This window comes from Pholcus phalangioides, unplaced genomic scaffold (genome assembly GCF_987345545.1).
Source record: "Pholcus phalangioides strain wild (caught in Gottingen) unplaced genomic scaffold, Ppha-v1.0 ptg000003l_1, whole genome shotgun sequence".
Taxonomy (NCBI): Eukaryota; Metazoa; Arthropoda; class Arachnida; order Araneae; family Pholcidae; genus Pholcus; species Pholcus phalangioides.
Window position 1 is genome coordinate 39212790 of NW_028301596.1, and position 14266 is coordinate 39227055.

Below are 14266 nucleotides of genomic sequence, written 5' to 3' on the forward strand. Positions count from 1 at the left end.
ACAATATGACGAGAGAACATGCCTTTTTCGGCAACTTAAAAAAAAATTAAAGCAGCAACTTTAGATTTAACCCATTAACTCCCATTTTCTTTTTTTTGAAGTTTTTGGCCGGATAAATTATATATATGCACAAAAAGTTGTAAACGTAAAGCACGTAAAATTCCAAAATCGCCAAATGGGGATCGTGGCAACTAATGGGTTAATCGTGGACATTTGCTGATAAAGTTATTTTGTGAAGATTTTATGAACTGATAGTTGGTCGATAACCGCTAGTAGAATTAGTACTATTCGCTATCGAGTATTTTGAGAGCATACTTTCTGTGTTATGGATGTTCACAAGTCGCTGTCCGGTCGTATGGGCATCGTGCTGGACCCTTACCATGAGGATCCACCTTCGAAACCCGTTGGTGGCACAGTGGTGGTCAGCTGAAGTTTATTTTCTGCTATTTCAAACTTCAAGTTACCTAATTTTTTACATTTTTTGTAAATTATTTATTAAATTTTGTGAACGCAATTTCCATAATGAAAAACTGAACAGATATGATTAAAATGTACTCAGAAAATAAAATTTACAAATTAAAATAATGTTTATTATATGTCCACAAACACCAAAATTGGTCTTATTCGAAGTCAGAAACACAATACTTGCAAACAACACCATGAAATAATGATCACATAGAACTTACGTACAGTTCACTAACAACACTGTCCTCATGATCACCTTGAATATCCGATGTTTCACCATTAATTTGAATCCATTATCGATAAAACTGGCGCTCTTCCGATGCGCCATTTTGATCTCAACACTCCCGCCGTGAGACAAAAAGATACTTACGGGAATGGTGAATCTCACGGAAACTTTGACGAATGAAATAACGGAGAAAAAAAAATAGAATAACCTCATAAATTAGTCAAGCACGTGTAAAAAACTAGCTTGAAAGGTACTGATAACAGGATGCACCGGATGCATTTCTTTCTCAAGGGAGTGGCATGTTGAACAGCAATGCGTGGGATCAAAATGACTCCACCACGCCAGCTGAGGGTTAACAAAACGAAGCATGTTTCAGAATCACAAGGAATAGGGCATCCATAAAAAAAAAATGGGGGGAAAATCGATCTTTTCTTCCAAAACGACGTTTTCAACGTAATCGGATGCCTTAACTTTACATTTTGTAGCCAACGTCGATTTAGATAATAAATAATTATGGTTATATATCTCTGAATTATCTTTCTAATTCCGAAACCAATTTTCACTTTACGAAAAGAAATGTGCATTGTCTGGTGTTATGGCCGCTATGTTTTCAAATTATTCACTAAAAAATAGTCAAAACACTACAAAAATAAATAAATACAAATACTATTCATGACTTATTTATTTTCATTTTATGCTTGTGTGTCATGCTTTATTGTAATATTGTATACCAAAGATAAGAGTAATTCCTCGACGGTAGGATATTTATACGCTGAAGATCTGTTATTTAAAGTAGCAGTCTTCTGGTAAGACGCATAAATGGCCGTCGGGGACGTAACCATCTTTGCATTGGCAACCAAGCTGACACTCACAAATGGGGTTACAAGAGGGACTACATTGTGCGGGACAGCCACATGCGCATTCACTCCAAGTAGCGTTTTCAGAACAAAACCAAGCTGGTAAAATAAAGAAAAACAGTATGGTAGAGAATTAGTGATAATTTTTTTCTGAACTGATATGGACACATGAAATAAGTCTGATTAAAAGAAGCTGGTTAAGTAATGATAAATGAAATTGTAAAACATTGTAATATAATCCTACCATTGGATAATTATGATTAGTCATTAGTCGAATTACATTATCACAATGAAGTATCAAGATACATAGTCGAATCAATGGAGGATAAATTTGTACTGATACTCAAACGGCGTCATACGATGAATTTGGTGCTGTATTTATTCTTAAATCAAAGATTGGGCAAGGGTGCCACGAGCAGGGCCACACCCCCGCCTCGGCTGAACCACGATCTCATGGGGGAGGAGGGCACCTAGCTGGATGCACCACTAACCAAAATCCAAAATTCGTTATTATGAGGCTCCCGACGCACTTCAGTCCAGGTTTGATGTGTCCATTTCAGTGCCTGGTTGGGTGAACACGTTGAATTTGCTGTGGCTGTGATGTAAGGTGCCTAAAAATGCGTGTTAAGCAAGGTTTGTACAGGGTGTCCCACAAAGGACTCCCTGATTATTCATTTTGATAACCGTAAAGATCGGACACACACACTAATTTCAAAATTTTACAAATGTTGCTGACAGATAGCGCTGCACGCTGAAGTCGCAGTACGGAGTCCGAGAAATAGACTGTATACTCTACTTCAGAAGCTGTCGTTGCAATCGTATCACAATCGATTAAAAATGCTCACCTCTTGCAGAACAGATATGGTACAAACGAAGAATGAAATTTAGTCACTCTGTGTAGTCCCTCCACGAAAATTGACGCACATGCCTCACAGATCAAATCTTGAAGCTCGTGCAGTGTTGCAGGATTGTTGCGGACACAGTGTCTTTGAATAAGTTCAAAGCCCTCTATCTCCTCAAGAAAGCCGAAAACCGTTGTGGTTCGGTGTGGTCGGGACCTATCTTGCATGAACCACGAAGTGCCTTGTTGATCCTCCAGCCCAGGCGAGAAAACCGCAACATACCGTTCATTAGTGATCGTTTGAGAAATATCTTTGTTGCGAAAGGTGAGCATTATGAATCGATTGTGATGTGATTGCAACGACTGCTTGTGAAGGACTGTTTACAGCCCATTTCTCATAACTTGCGAGCTCTCATGAACTACGGACACTCAACGCTCGTGAGATCGATGTAGCTGTACTCCAGTATACGATTTATGCTGCCCTCTTGGCATGTGACCTCTCACAGGGGGCGCCCTACAAAAGTGATATTGGCTCTCAGCTACAGCTTCCTCCCTCATATTGTATGCCAGCGCGGGCCCCCTCCATGTTGCTGATATAATTTTGAATTAAGAATCGCAAGGTTCTGTGATGTTTATGCATGCATAGTGTAATAATGTTTTATTTTCTATTACTTTCTTTTTCTCACTTTTCTTTTCTCCTGTTCCCTTGCTTCACCGGCCAGACTACTGACTGGAGTTTTTCCGGCACGACCGCGCCCTCCGGAGCACCCTGAGCTTACTTCGCTAATGGGACAGAGCCTTGTCGTCACTCGGTTTGTTCTGTTCAGTTCAGCCGATTTCTCAGACTCCGTACTTCAACTCCCGGATGCAGCGCCACTTGTCGGTAACATTTGTAACTATTCTTGAAACTTCTGTGTACCCGATTATCACGGCTTTCAAAATAAACATATCATTTGTTTTAGTCTTCTATCGATCACTTCGGTTCCGAGTTATTTAATTTTAAAAACAGTAAGTTTTGGGACATATATATAATCAATTTTACGTATTTTTCTCATTTTGAACAGAATCCGACAGTTAGCACTCATATTAGATAAAGGTATATGCTCCGACATGAAATACAATCTGTTTTTGGTTGGAGGTGCGTAATATCACATCAATTCATAGTGCAAAGGCAACACCTTCTATGAAAAAGATCCTCCGCTCGAAGCTTTGACGCCACTGAAGTCGACCATTTTACTTGTAGCCATTGGATATAGCAGTCTGACGTATGCGAAATCTTTACCTTTTTTTGCAGTATATCCAATGACTATAGGTGAATTGGGCGACTTCATTGACGTCGCGAGCTTCGCGCAGAGGCTTTTTGCTATAGAAGGTGTTTGCGAAGGTTTAGTTAAAAACAAAAAAAAAACACGTTAGTTTCTGACATTTTTCATTTGTAGCTACGCCATGTATTTGCCGATCCTACAATTCCACCATTTTGATTCAGTGATTATGTGCATGTTCAATTTTTTTATGTTTTTCGACTGCAATTGTCGTAATTTGGCTCGATGTGAAAGGCTGCTTTGAGAACCTCGCACACTCCCACATTAACATTCTAACAGAAACCTCTAACGTGTAGGGAGCATATAGGAAAGTAGTCAAACCTCCCACGGAGCACCCCATTAGGCGCAGGAACCCAACACATTCTCCCATCGCTTCCACCACAAAGCCCACCCGAAAAGTACGAGAAGGGAAGAGGTCCTAGATGTATAACAATTAGGGCAATAATTGTATACATTGTTGTGTTGGTTTTAATGGATGTAAGGGGACAGTTGGCCCCCTCTCGATAGGAGACTCTAGGTTAGAGAGTAATGCGTGCTTTCAATGATTTTTTCGCGTCGGTTTTTAATGGAGATAATGATATTCGATATATGGGGGTTGCATGGGGTAATAAAACCCTCAACGATATTCAAGTAGAAGACGTGGAGGTCCTAAATCTTCTAAGAAATGTATGTGCAAGCAAAACACCAGGACCAGATGATATCTATCCCAGGGTCCTCAGGGAATGTGCTAATGAATTGTTGGGGCCAGTCACACAGATATACAGGAGTAGTGTTGCTGAGGGTATCGTCCCAAGGGATTGGAAGCTTGCTAATGTTGTTCCGATATTTAAGAAGGGTAGTAGAGAAGTTATGTCCAATTATCGTCCAGTGAGTTTGACGAGTTCCCTCTCGAAAATTTTGTAAATTATCATCAAAAGGCAGTTTGTGAAGTGGATAGACGAGAATAATGTATTGTCGGATAATCAGCATGGGTTCAGGAAGGGAAAGTCATGTGTAACTAACCTCCTTTGCTTCTATGATCATGTGACTAAGGCTTTGGGTAAGAGCAAAAATGTAGATGTTGTTCACCTTAATTTCCAGAAGGCATTCAATCGGGTCCAACATGGTGAACTCTTGAAGCGTTTACACGAGATTGGAATTGGGGGGCAACTTGCTGAATTGGATAGAATCGTGGTTAAGAGATAGGTCGCAACGAGTTTAGGTGAACGGGGAATTCTCTGGTTGGACAGACGTCACAAGTGGAGTTCCTCAAGGAAGTGCCCTTCGTCCCATACTTTTTTCACTTTTGATCGATAAACTCGATCAGGGTATCGATGGGATTACCAGCAAATTCGCAGATGATGTGAAGCTAATGGTGGTAATCGGGAATCAAAGCGATAGGGAGTTGCTCTAGACCAACTTAAACAGGATTGGAACATGGGCAAATGAATGGAGCATGACGTTTAGCGTTGATAAGCGCATGGCCGCTCATTTTGGTTCGAACAACCCGCGGTTCTCTTACGAGTTGAATGGTGTCACTATCCCGGATGCAACTAGGGTCACCGATTTGGGAATTCTCATTGACGAGCGGCTTTTCTGAACATTGTTCAGCGGTGGTCAAAAAATCGAATAGAATGCTCGTTCTCATTTTCAAAAAGGTTTCTTCGCATTCTCCTGAAGTCATTCTTCCACTTTTTCGAGGCTTAGTTCGTCCTGGACTGGAGTAAGGTTTTGGAGACCATACCTACAGAGGGACATAGACTTGGTTGAAGGGGTGCAGAGAAGAGCTACGCGTGTCCTTATGGGCACACGGGGCTTGAGTTATGAAGAGAGACTTCATTTTTTGAATATGTTTACATTGGATGAACGCAGGTATCGAGGAGATATGATCGAGTTGTTCAAAATTTTCGATGGGATGGATAGGATGGACCATGAACTTTTAGTACACCGCCAATCGACTGCTTTTACAAGGGGACACCAGAATCGATTGGTGAGGGACAATGCAAGGTTATGGTGTCGCAGGGAATTTTTCTCTAATAGGGTTGTTAATAAATGGAATAGCCTACCCCCGGAGGTAGTAAATTGTAACACAATTGACACGTTTAAAAAGAAATACGATAAACATGTTGGGGTAAATCGAGAAGCTATCCATTCTTAGAATAAGACAACCATAAGTATTCTCTATGGGCATTGTATAGTATTTTATCACGTGTATATATTGTTTATAATTTTTATTAATTGCATTTTTCATTGGGTTGCTATATTTTTGAAATATATGACATCAATATTTGTTATAGGCATCTTTTTCTCAGCCACCTCATTTTGCCTGTTGTGGCGTTGTATTTGTAGGGTGCTGAACTTGCATCTCACAGATCCTTTCCGGACTGCCCATGTTATTATACTATTTTGCATATTAATGTTTTTATATCCTTATATTATTACGGAAAGGGTCTGCGAGTTGCAAGTCCAGCACCTACAGTTATTGCCCTAATTGTTATACATCTGGGACCTCTTCCCTTCTCGTACTTTTCGGGTGGGCTTTCTGACAGATGAGATAGAAGAATGTGTTGGGTTTCTGCTCCTAATGGGGTGCTCTGGGCCTCATTTTCGTTCGGTTTCAGGAGGTTTGACTACTTTCCTACAGGCTCCCAATACGTTAGAGGGGAATGTTAACGTGGGAGTGTGTGTGTGTGGTTCTCAAGATCCTTTCTGGAATAATAGAAGGATATAAGAAAACATTAATATGCAAAATAATATGAGAACATGTGCAGACAGCGCCTTGGACGATGTAACATCACAATACTCAAGATAAATAGCATTATAAACAGAATTATAAAAATTAATAGTAATAATAATAAATTAATTAAATAAAAATGTACGAATCAATTGAAGAAAACAAAAACATTACTGAAGTATACACAATAAAAAAATGTTAATTTGAGGGTAGAACAAAATTAAAACGTAAGGCAAAGTTACATAACAAAAGCAAATAAGATATGGTGTGTGAAAGGCTGCCTGTAATACATATAAGCCTCTGTTTCTTTGATGAATTATGATTGGTGAGTATTATGATTATATGTTGGCGATATTCGCGGAAGTTGCGAGTATATTAACGAGTATTTTCATATACAGAAAGCATCTTGTATAGAATTCTCATTTTATTATTTAAGGTGCCGTGACCATTAAAAATATTGAGGGATTTCTTTTGTACAGTCATGTTTTCTATGATTCAATTTGTATTGCAGATGAAAATGGTTCCACTTCTGTTTGATATTCATTTCACGCACATAATTCACAATCTAAATTTGATAAAATATTCAGAAATATCAAAAATCAAACTTTTTCTGACTAAAAATCGAAAAATTTCTCTGATTTCTCTGAAAACGTAGCCAGATTTAAAAAATCGATATTTCTCTCGTTTAAATTTTTAACTTGAATTTAAATTTTTAATTAAAATCCTAAAATGCCAAACACGCCTTTTTCGTCAACTTAAAAGAAATTTATAACAGCAACTTTTGATTTGATCATGGACATTCGCTGATGTAAAACGATAAAATTCCTTTGTGATGATTTTATGAGCTGATTGTTGGACAATAATCGCTTAGTCGAATTATTACTATTATTTATCGCGTAGTTTTCAGGGATATCTGCTGTATTATGGATGCGTTACAAGCCGCTGTGAGGTCGTGTGGGCATCGTGCTGGACCCTTACCGTGAGGATACACGTTCGAACCCCGTTGGCGGCACAGTGGTGTCGGCTGAAGTTGATTTTCTGCAATTTTCCAACTTCGAGACGCGAATGCGAGAAAGTCTCTCATTTCAAAGTCTCTTAGCAGAGAGCAGGCAGTTACTTAACATAAACATTCAAGCATTTACCATATTCACTTCAAAATCTAGGAGACAAATGCACTAACAAGAACACGAAACAAGAACAAGTATAGCCGCTTTCATATGTGCAAATATTGCGGTAGCCTTGGGAGATCTAACACCCGCTTGATGACTTTTTCACTTCTTAAGGAAAGAAATGAAGAGCAGTCGTAGTGAAAATTCTTAAAGCAGTGTTAAACCAGCTTTTTCTATTTTCCATGTGAACGCCAAGGCCATATATACACTCACACAACACGTTTCTGCACGTACCGATTTGTTAGAAATTCCGCAGAGGAATGTGTACGAGATTCGTCTACGGTTAAGTAGTAGTAGATGCTTTACAGTGATTATACTGACGCAATAGATGACATTCTTGTAGCCAAAAATTAGCAGCCCTTTTAACTCTTTTTTTCCATTGTATTTTAAAACACGAAAGGTTCAGAAAATAAACTGAAAAATAAATTGGATTTATTTCTCTTTTTTTTCAAGTGCCATCTATATTTGCTAGAAACGACTGTAAACGACGAAACAACAAGGATGGATATTTCGTTCCTGTATGCGTAGAGATGCGAAAACTTCTTACGAAAATTCACGTATTTAAAAGATTAAACAAATTATTTCTGTTATTAGTGCGAAGCTAATTTTTTTGTACTGTTGGATTTCCTACACGATTTCCTATTTATTTATAAAAATTGTAATAATAAATTAAACAATATATTTAATTCCAATGTGAATGCCCAGTCAACGGCGGATCTGTTTGATTATTCTATGTGTCTTCTGCTCTATTTTGTATATATTGTGTATTTAGATCAATTTCAAATCTCTCCTACTTCTTCTTCTTACTTGCCCACAAGTCTTTACGACAGGTCTTTTGAAATCCCAGGCTGCGGTCTGGTGCCCTTATATGCCACTGGGCGCACGTGCAATTTTTCTCCCTAGTCATTGGGTTCACCTACTCATTTTAGTCAAATCGCTTGTACGTTGCATCGAATTGATTGCTGTTTTCATGGGGGGAGCGACGCGAGTGATTCGATACTTGCGAGCACCGGGCAAGGAGAGCCATTGCTATAACTTAGATAGTGCTAACTTTTTCCGACATAACTCTGCCTCATTTGAAGTAACGGAAGTAAGGTGCTTTTGCATCAGTCCGGGGTTGTGAGTGGTTATATCTGTCTATCTATCGATAAAAATTATTCATGAGCAAAATAACTAAATAAAAATATACTCACGTGGCGGGTACTGTGCATACAAACTACCGAAGCAGCAGAAGAGCATTGCGACCAAAAGTGTCTTCTTTTCAATCATCTCGTCGGTTTCGATCTTGCTGATTGCGAATTAGAATTGTTTGAAACAATCGAAATCACACATGTTATATATACATACGAGCAATCTGTATGATAGATGCAGCAATTCAGTTCAGCTGCTTGAACGGAAAACAATGGAAGCTATACAAACACAATATCTATTCGGAGATTCTAAATTTACCTCCACGACTATTGCTGAACAAAGAATGATGTGTCACCTATCAATCAATGAGCATTCCAGGTGTAAAATGCGTCATACCTAAAAATATATACCTTATTATCAGTGATATTCATTTGACCATTTTTCTATAGCATTATGTCATTTTATTCACATGAAGGTTGATTAAACCTTCTTAAGATAATTGTGGTTTTCGAACAGTATTAAACCTGCCCCCGTTCACAGCATGCCCTTCATGTGCGGCAATTTCTCTGTTCCAAGGATCCCGTAACCATATACAACACTGAAGTTTTCCACTACTACATACTGCTACCTCATTCAGTGCTGATTGTTCCTTACGAAACTTTTGAGGCCTCACATATTACATATGTTCTTATAGTGTCATATTCAAAGGCACACGTGTCACCACTACGCAGCTTGCTGCATACCATTTAAAAATACTTAATTATTTTACAGTGTTCTGATGCTTTGATTATGAAATTTTATGAAAGTTGAAAAATGCAACCAATAAGCGTATGGATTACATTCGAGCGAATGTAACCCCCACATTTATTGGTTGCATTTCTCAAATTTTATAAAAAAAACACATCTATGAAACTTTTATAGTGTAATCCCGGCCTTAGGCGTACTGTTGCAGTCTTCTTTAAAAATTACGTTACTTATGAGATGATCGAACATTTTCCCATGTTTTGTAGTTGCATTTCGACTTGAAAAAAAAACGAAATACACATTTTGATGTGGAAAATTTAAATTCCCATAACGCCATCGAATGAACTTGCATATAAATACAAAGACACGGAATGGTTTTTTTCGGTCAACACGTGTTTAAAGCGTTTGCTGCGACTTTGCTCAATATAATTATACTCAAAGAAAATCAGCATTTACACATCTCTCTTTTAAAACAAAGTGAAGGATGATGTTACGAAACAGAAGATTTTGTTTTCTCATTTTACTTAAGGAACGGGAGGCTTATGTTACGTATTATATTAAAAGCCTTTCTTTCACGAAAGCGAAAAACCTCCATCCATCCTTTCTCCGGATTTATCTCCTAAGTTGGTAATTGCTGTCATGTTCATCACCGCGTCAGTTCAAAAAGGTGATGGATATTTAAAAAAAGTAGTTTTATTGATTTGATTAATATTATTATTATTACAATTTCTTCTTTATTATTTTTGGAAATTTTATTTAATTACACCGGGAAAAAAAGGCGCTATTTGAAGTTATACAACGTGGATCCGTCTCATATTACTTTTAAAGGAATATCACAGAATTTTTAAGATATCTTAATTTATACTGCAATAGAAAGACATTTTTAGGCAGCGGCCTATTTAGTAACTTTTGTTTTTTGGGGATTCCGACTTTGGGTGATTCTAACGGATTTCCATTAACATATTTCTGTAGGTAAAAAATTTTATTATAGTTCTTATAGTAAAAATATCTTTTTAATCCAGAATAATTTACCATTATAAAATACTGAATGAAAGCTTAAATGGTGAGGTAAATTAAGTTCTATTCATTTGTTTCATTGTTTTCCCAATTCTTGAATTAAGTACAGCTTATAAAGCTGCGGCGTGTAAAAAGCCTTACGAAATCTTTGCTTTTCCTTTTACGAGTTTTTTACGAAATCTTTCCTTTTCCCTCCGGGCATTCTTCTAGATGCAGCTTATGCACGTCCTTTTCGAAAAAAATTAGAACACTCCAGATATTTACGAAACACAAACACGAAATTCTAAAATTGGAAAGTCGAAATTAACAGTACGGTTGTAATTTGTATTTTAAACTTCTAAGAGGTTCTACTCGAGCATATCGGTTGCAAAGAAATTGCGTAAAACGGACTGAATGCGTCTTGAAAATGTCAAATTTCTTTTTCCTCTTTGTTTCAATAAATTAAAGCAACCTGAAACTTGTCTCAAAAAAATAGAACACCTGGACTAAAAACGAATTACGAAGGTTTTTAACAACTGGCTGTTGCGAAGATATATTTCGGAAAGAGAGAAAATTCAACTGCCCCTGCGGGAAATCGAACCAACGCCCTAGATCATTAGACTACAGAGGCACAGAATCTCTCAATCTTTCCTTGGAGCTCGTGTACACTGAAAGGGACCGTACATGGGCGGCCGGACCAGACTCAAGCCAAGCTCACAACTACTGACGTTGCCACCAGATGGCGACTTATACAAGGATGACGTCACTCTCCACTACCATACGAAGGTTTTTAACAACTGGCTGTTGCGAAGATATATTTCGGAAAGAGAGAAAATTCAACTGCCCCTGCGGGGAATCGAACCCACGTCCTTTCACTTTGCTGGTGAACGCACTAGACTACAGAGGCACAGAATCTCTCAATCTTTCCTCGGAGCCGGAATATATCTTCGCAACAGCCAGTTGTTAAAAACCTTCGTATGGTAGCGGAGAGTGACGTCATCCTTGTATAGAAGCGAATTATCGTAATAACCGTTAGGCTTATGGATAAGTATTGTATGTTTTCCCGGATATGTATATGAATCTAGAACATAACAGTTCAATATTTTCGCTTTACGGAAAGAGAAACGGGACGTTTCTGCAAACGCAAAAATTACATGTGTATTAGAGTTCCATTTAGACTCCATTAGAACTTCCATTTTAGAGTTAACCAGCTCCAATTTCGATCAATAATCAATTTGATCTCATTTCCACTAATTTTCTTTCCAAACTTGAATGCAAATTCCAAAATTTGAATGTGCATAATTTCCTTGAATGTTGATCAGAACAATGACGTTTAAATATTCTTATACCACTCCCTTATTGGGCATTTTATACTTTTGTGAAGTAGTCCATTTCGGAGAAAAAGTTTTTTTTCTACTTCTACAGAGCAAATTTAGCAAAAGTGGATATGCACACTTTTGAAAATAAGTTCCTCACTTGATGTAAAAACGCAACACCAAAGTAGGCGTAATTTCAGCTTTAAACGTCATTTTAACAAAGCAAAGCATGTTTCAGAATTCCATGAAAAATGAGCAAAAGAATCGATATTTTCTTCCAAAACGACGTTTTCAACGTAATCGGATGTCTTAATACAAATACAAATACAACGCCACAACAGGCAAATTGCCCAACGAGGTGGCTGACTTAAGAACATCATGGATCCCCGAGCCCCTACCTACTACACCACACCACACCTGCACCCCCCCCCCCGCGGAACCCCCCAACGAATCGGTACATGCGGGAATGTGCGTGTACGTGTAGTGCAACCTGACGTATAGTTTGTTTCTGTGTAATGCTTGTTATGTGTAGTGCTGTCATCTGCCCCCAGTTTTACTAACTATGAGTGAAGTGTTATGGTTGAATGATTTACTGTTGTAGGACTGTTGCTCTCTGTGGCGAGACTTTTTAACGGGGAGATCGGCTCGCATTTGCGCCTTGAAGTTGGGAACCACAGAAAACCAACTTCAGCCGACCACCACTGTGGGGTTCGAACCCGGATCCTCGCATCACGAGTCCGGCATTATAACCACTCGACCACCACAGCGACCAAGAGTATAGTACCACAGCGCCTAAGTATAGATTTTGTAGCCGACACTCCGATTTAGATAATAAATAAATTAGCCTATATATCTCTGAATTAACTTTCTAATTCTGAAACCAATTTTCGCTTTATGAAATGAAATGTGCATTGTCTAGTGTTATGTTCTCAAATTATTCACTAAAAAAATAGTCAAAGCACTACAAAAAAGTAAATAAAAACAAAACTACTATTCATGACTTATTTATTTTATACTTGTGTGTCATGCTTTATTATAATATTGTATATCCAAAGACAAGGGTAATTCCTCGACGGTAGGATATTTTATACGCTGATGTTCGTTATCAACAGTTTATTCCGTCTCCGGGTAAGACGCAGAAAAGGCAATCGGTAACGTAACCATCTTTGCATCGGCAACCAGGCTCATAATCCAGACACGTGGTTTCATAAGGGCCACCGCATTGTACAGGACAGGTACTTGCGCGTTCATCCCAAGTAAAGTTTTCAAAACATGGCCACGCTTGTAAAACAAAGAAAAACAGTATGGTAGAATTAGTGATAATTTTTTTTCTGAACTGAAACGAACACATGAAATAAGTCTGATTAAAAGAAGCCGGTTAAGTAATGACAAATGAAATTGTAAAAACATTATAATATGATCCTTGTATTAGCTAATTATAATTAGTCATTAGTCGGATTACATTATCACAATAAAGTATCAAGATACACAGTCGACACAAATCTATGGAGCATAAATTAGTATTGATACCCAAACGGCGTGCTATGATGAATTTGGCGCAATATTTATTCTTCCATCAAAGATTAGGCAAGGATTCCACCATCAGGGCCATCTTAACAAGAACCATGTCCCCCCCCCCCCCCCCACCTAGGCCGGACAACGATCTCCGGAGGCAGTGGGGGCCCACCTAGTCAGATGCACCACTTACCAAAACTCGTTATTATGAGGCTCCAGACGCACCTAAGACCCGACTTGATGTGTTCATTTCAGTGCCTGGCTGGGGTAGGTCCCGGGTTCGAACCCCACCGTCGCCGTAGTGGTGGTCGGCTGAAGTTGGTTTTCTGTGGGTTCCCAACTTCGAGGTGCGAATGCAAGCCGATCTCCCCATTAAAAAGTCTCGCCGCAGAGAACAGCAGGCCTACAACAGTGAAATCATCAAACATTACACTTCACGGATAGTTCGAAAAATATAAGGTAGATGGCACCAACTATAACAAGCATTACACAGAAACAAGCTTCGCGTTAGGTTCACAACATGTACCAATTCGTTAGAAGTTCCGCAGAGGAATATGGTCGAGGTACATGTGTGGGTTAGTAGTACCTGGGTGGGTCAAGACGTTGAATTTGCTCTGGCTGTTAGGTAAGGTGCCTGAAAATGCATATTAAGCCAGGTTGGTACAGGGTGTCCCACAAAGTACTCCCTGATTTTTTATTTGAAAGCCTGAAACCTGAAAAACCTAAAGTAGGTTTAGGAAGTAACATAGGGTTAGTATCTAGGTCAATCCATGCCCGTTCCAGTAAATGTGAAATAGTTCAAAGCACTATATTCCCGAAGTTCTCTTCAAGAAAGCCAAAAACCGTTGTGGGTCGTTCGGTGTGGTTCATCTGTTCATCCTCCAGCCCACGTGACGAAACCGCAACGTACCGTTCATTAGTAATCGTTGGTGAAATATCTGTGCTGCGAAAGGTGTACATTTTGAATCGAA